This window comes from Calypte anna, chromosome 2, assembly GCF_003957555.1.
Source record: "Calypte anna isolate BGI_N300 chromosome 2, bCalAnn1_v1.p, whole genome shotgun sequence".
Lineage (NCBI taxonomy): Eukaryota > Metazoa > Chordata > Aves > Apodiformes > Trochilidae > Calypte > Calypte anna.
The window spans coordinates 55896224-55902223 of NC_044245.1; positions in this window are offsets into that span (position 1 = coordinate 55896224).

A 6000-nucleotide genomic window follows, 5' to 3' on the forward strand; every position below is an offset into this window, starting at 1 on the left:
GGTCTTCCAGAGGAATGGACCACTTGTCAGTGGGGCTTGTTTTAGGCTGGCCCAACATCAGTGCTTCAGCAGCCACATGTACACCCACCTCTTACGTGCTGCATGTGGGTACTTATTGAGCACAAAGGAGGCATCTGCAGTCACACAGATAGATATCTGCAGCCTTAAGAGTGTAGGAGGACATAATCTGGTTGCTACACGACTTGCCCAATATAAAAATTCTACATTTTTTTAAATAGCTCCTTAAATTCATAATTGAAACAGAGATAAAATAGTGAAGTTATTAAACTGGCTTTCTTAACTACAAAACCCTGCCCTAACAAGAATAAGTCTGTGGTACAGATCACTGATGTTTTCTCCTCTTTTGCCTCCCTTTACGAAAAGCAGTAACAAGCCAAAGAAAGCAAATACAGGATTTCAACATACCATATCAGCTGTCAATGTTTTAGTTTAAGAGTTTTAGTAACAAATTTTCTCTATTTTAACATAACGTGATGAAAATTTTTGAACAGTCATTCTGACACCTGAAAGAACAGTTTCTTCGTGTTGTGCCATGGGTTATATTAAATGCACCTCCTGGCTTCTTGTATCACAATATTTTTAAAAGGCAAATAAAGAAATTTAACAACTTTAGCTTTACCTAGGAATGAACACATTTTATACTAAATTATTAATCCACTATGTGTTCAGCAAACAACAGGCTAAACTCCCAAGCTCTGGTATGGCAACTATCCAGTATTAACAAGAACAGCATTTACCGATTTGTTCAACTAATGGGTGTGGTATCAACCAAGGCGAATTTAGCTGCTCCCACACAGCACTTAGACAACACCTGCCCCGTATTATAAAAGCTGTAGTGATAGTGATAAGTTATATCACTAGAATCCAAAATCCATAAACAGCATCATGATCCTGTTGCAAAAGAGGTAAATAATTCTCCTTTCATTGAATGAAAAAAAAAAAAAAAAAGACATATGCATCTATCAAGGTATAGGTGTATAGCTATTCAGGTGCATATAAACATATATTCACACCACCTCACCCTGAAAACACATACAATAAGAAGATGATCAACAAATACAGACTTTGCCCTCCTACTTCCTACAAGCTATTAGTAGCTGGGCAGGAAGCAAGATGTAACTGTTGCTCACCATGAGCTATTCTTTCCTCTTGTCTTGTCATCCTAGTGTACCAGCCAGAAACATTCATCTTCCAAAACTTTTCGAAGTTCCTCAGTCCAAGACTTCTGTGCCCCAGTGAAGCTTTGATTTTTGGATCCTTTAAGCATATCCTGTATGCATAAAGCAAGTATTGCATTTTGGTTTGTGTACAGTCACAATAAGAATTTGCTTCTTCCCTCCCATCTCCCCCCACCACATTGCTTTGATAAATAACAATTCCAGCATAGCTATTAGTATTTTCAACAAATTTAATTTCCTGTTCTAAGCAGGATGTATTAGTCCAGTTCCATTTTTTATTTTAAGGGATACAAACGCTTATCCTCAGTATGCATCACTGATTTAAAATTTCTAAGATTTTAATGAAACAATGTTCATCATCCAGTTATGGGCTCCCCAGCCCAAGACATGATGTGACAGTTTACCCGCTGGGCCTGCAATTAAACGAACGACAGATGCTCTCTATTAACATCTCTCCTCCTCTAGAGAAAGGAGAATAAGGGAGAAAGACTTGTAGGTTGGAAACTAAACTACACAGATTTAATGAAACAGTATTGATGAAAAGAAAATACTGAAATATCTACAAATACATGGGTACACTGGAGCAAGTCCAGAAAAGAGCCACAAAGATAAGGAAGGGCATGGAGCATCTATTATGGGAGGAGAGACTGAGTGAGCTAGGACTCTTCAGCCTGGAGAAAGGAAGGCTCAGGGGGACCCCAATGTTAATAAATATCTAATGGGAAGCAGGGGGGGGTGGGGAGGGCAAAGGGTGTGGGGGAGTGGAATAAGGAGCCAAACTTTTTAGCAGTGCTCTGTGAAAGGACAGGAGGCAATGGGCACAAACTGAAATACAGGAAGTTCCATCTAAATATTTTTTATTTATTAAACCACTGTAATAGTGATGAAGCACTGAATCTGCTTCTAAGAAAAGTTGTGGAGTCTTCAGCCTTGGACATATTAAAAATTTTACAATCTGTCCTGAGCAGTCTGCTCTTTCTGACTCTTCTTTGAGCAAGGGTATTGTACTAGATGATTTCCAGGAGTCCCTTCCAAACTCAGCTATTCTACAATTCTGTGATATTACCAGCTGTTACTAAGTCCTAAGCATTTGCAATGGCGTCATTGATTCTGCATAAATATTTGCTTTTTAAAGAAAGATGTTATTATTTAAAAAATTTTACCAGTAAACCAGTTCCCAAACATAGAGATTCATTGTCGGTGCAGTGCCAAAATATAATATTTAATTTTACTACTAAAAAAAGTACTACTACTAAAGAAAGAATTTACCTGACTTTTCATATTATTTCTCAGGCATAACAAAGTACTCTTGTGTAGAGGCATTCACACAGACACACAAATAACCATATATATTACGAGTTTTGTTACAAATAGCTTATTTGGAAATGTTTGACCCCATAACTGTTCTGTAAAGCTTCCTAGACACCAAAGTACTTTAAGCTTCTTTTTTCTACCTCTTCCACACATGCATGAAGCAGTTTGATTCTCTCTTTTTCCTAGAGGTACCTCATTTCCCAAGAATACAAAGTCATGAAAAGCAACTGCCTGCAATGGCAGAGGCTGATAAGACAGAGGCTGAGACTTGTATACTTTTGTCCTCCTATATTTTCCATGATGAAAGAAGCTCCCTCCCATTACATTCTGCTAAGTACAGGACTATGGGAAAACAGTCTGCGGAGGCTTAAGGATTCCATGTGCACATCAATAGGATTGTATGAAATCGTTTATTAACAACTTGCACTCACTTTATATAGAGAAGTCTTGTTTACACCATCTTATCATGCAGGTGGCTTTGTATTCCAATTACATATTCCATTCTCATGGAAGGAGTCTTCTCTCATAATTCTTTTCCTCTTCTGTTGCCAATTAAGTTCTCTTTCCCAGTAGCTCATTCTCAGAAAGCCTTTAACTAGGCCTCAATAACCATTAACCCAATGTGGCCTAAATTGAAGTAAGTCAGGATTGCTCACAACCTGTATATTTCTGAACTGTTTCCCCAACACAGGACTGCATTTGAATCAGCATCAATGGGTCTTATGCAGGGTGCCTGATTAGGTGTCCCGTTGCAGAGAGGTGTGGAACACACAGTGCTCACAGGCTTCTGAGGCTGTGTGCATGCATCCATGAGCCCTGCATGGCTTTCAGAAGCTTTATTCTTTTACCACCCAACCTTGTGATCACAATTAAAGAGTTTATTTCATACAGATAACAGGCTGAAGCTACACTTCCATTGCCACTTTAGAAACACAGAATAGATATCCTTATGGCCACTGTCCTACAAATAACCTCCCTTTTATTCTCTGCACAACCAAGAGACCTATTTGTGTTTTTAAAGCTCCATGGCATTGGAATTTGTGTGCTGTTTGTTACCCACTCTCCTAATTTCCTCTCTGCGTTACCACTCTCCAATCAGCAACCTTCCATTTTGGAAAGTGTTACCCTCTAGTGCATTGTTTAACATTTATCTAAATTAAAATCTCATCCTATTTAAAAGTTGTCTCTTAGTCTAAAATCTCTTGATCAATCATTCCGTAACTACAGCCTGGCCCCTACAAATTTGATCAATGTGTGCTTCATTTTATCTTCCAGATAGTTTAATAGAAGCCTTAATTAGTGCTTTCATTAATTAATATCAGACCCACTACTGATCCAGAGATATCCCTCCTATTTGATAGCTTCCTCACCACTGGTGTTTCACTGTTAATTGTTCTGACATGGTAGCCCAGGCAAGTCTGCATTCAATTTGCAGAATTACAAAGGAGAGAAAGGCTTTTTCCTACTAAGTTCTTCCTGAGTGAGCTTCCTATACATAGCAACAAGAAGCCACGGTAGAGTTAGAAAACAGAAATCTAATCTGTGTTTTGTTTGCTAAATACATAATATAGGGTGGACTACTAAGTTTGTTTGAATGGGAAAGATCAACTAACTATTCACATGTGTCTCAAAGAAGCATGGAAATATCCTCCTCCTCACTGTGTTGATGGACTTTGGGTTAGTTTTAGGGTGCAGAGCAGTAGGGCCAGAAAGGCCAGGCTGAACTCTGCTGCTTGTGAACCCAGCAACCATCTGAGCTCTTCTCACCTTTAAATCTCCCTCATACAAGGTCTGCCACATTAGATCCCCATAATCTTTTCTGCCTAACACAATTAATCTTCCTTTATGTTTGCTGCATTGTAATTGTCCTCAGATTTTTCCTTCAAACAAAGGAAGTACTTGATGATCTTAGAGGTCTTTTCCAACCTTTATGATGCTATGAATCTGTGAAATCAGTTAGTCTAACCAAAAACCCACTAAGACCTTTGCCAGCAGAAAAGGGGCACCAGTAGTATTGCAACGAAAGGGACCTTTTCTCACTAACTTTCCTTTTCTCTGACACACGAATCTTATAGTTCTGAAGAGGACTCATCTGAATGTTTTCCATCTCTTAGTCAGAAGAATCCTATGCAAAGGCTTGCCTCAGGTGGAGGCCACTTAAAGTACAGTCTTGGTCTTTAATAGGTTCACTCATTTAAGACATAATTAGAGATACGAAAGGTCAGATTATTGAGGAAACCTTCTCTTTAAGTACAAACTGTACAGAAATTTGATACTGGACATCAAGGACTCTATTTGCACAGGGATGAGACACATTCTTACTAGGTCCCACAAGAGGTTTTAGAAATCTGATTTTATTTTTCAAATCTTATCAGAGGAGTTATAAGAGACAGAAGTACTGCTTGCTTTTGATATACCTTCCTCTTCTTCACATATAAACAATAGGAAGGTGTTTTTCAAAATGAATCCAGCTCTACCAATTCACTCTTAAACACCTGACACTAGCTTTTCAAAATATTTCTCATCTAACATTATGGAAAGATAACAAGGAAATTCAACATGCATTCTGCCAGACTTGACATACAACTTTCTCCTTGAGATTAAGCAGACACTTCAGTAAAGTGGAAGCAGGATCTTCTAGCAATTCAGCTTTGCTTCTTAAACATGTTGTGTGATAGACTCTACTAGATTTCCTTACGGCTTTATACCTACGTTGAACTTTCTTCTAACTCTAGTTACCATTCTCAAGAAAATTCAACAGGTAGGTTCAAAGGTTCAACAGGTAAGAACCTTTCTTGCCCATCTCCTCTTGCTCTGTTTTCTTTTCCAAAACTCTTCCAAATGTTCCTCTAGGAACATGTCCCTTGATGAGACTGCTACACACCAGAGAGGAAAGGAAGAGAGTTGCAACACTGGCTTTACAGGGGCTCACCTTGAGGCCTCTTCCTCTCACTTAAAGATCTCTAGCCTAGCCTATTGTATAAGGAGCATACTGATGGGCAGTTCTAGATTTTTTTCCTCTTGCCTTTGTGAAGATCTCAGATTTTGAGGCTAGTGAAGTGAGCAAGAAAATAAAGGAGAGGTGAGCATATGAAATGTGACTTACCCTAGAGCAGAGAATGTGAATATTGATAGTAACAGAGTATAAAGGATCTAATTTAAAGCATGTATGTCATTTGAAAGCTGGTGGAGACTACAGACCAAGTGCTGAGCACCTGAAACTCCAGGTGCAATTGATAGCTCAGCTGCTTAGCATCTACTGCAAAAAAGAATACCCTCCTTCATAAGAGACTCCATTTTTAAAAATTCTGCCTCCTAGGCCAGCTCATTTTTTTTCTATTGATGAGATAAAAAGAAGAATGTCATGGAAACCCACAGACAACTAAAAGGAAGAATCAGCATGACAATCAACTTGGCCAACAGGTTCTGAATTTCATGTAGTAAATTGGCAAATACCTGACTTGAAGAACCACATTTGAAAGTAAAA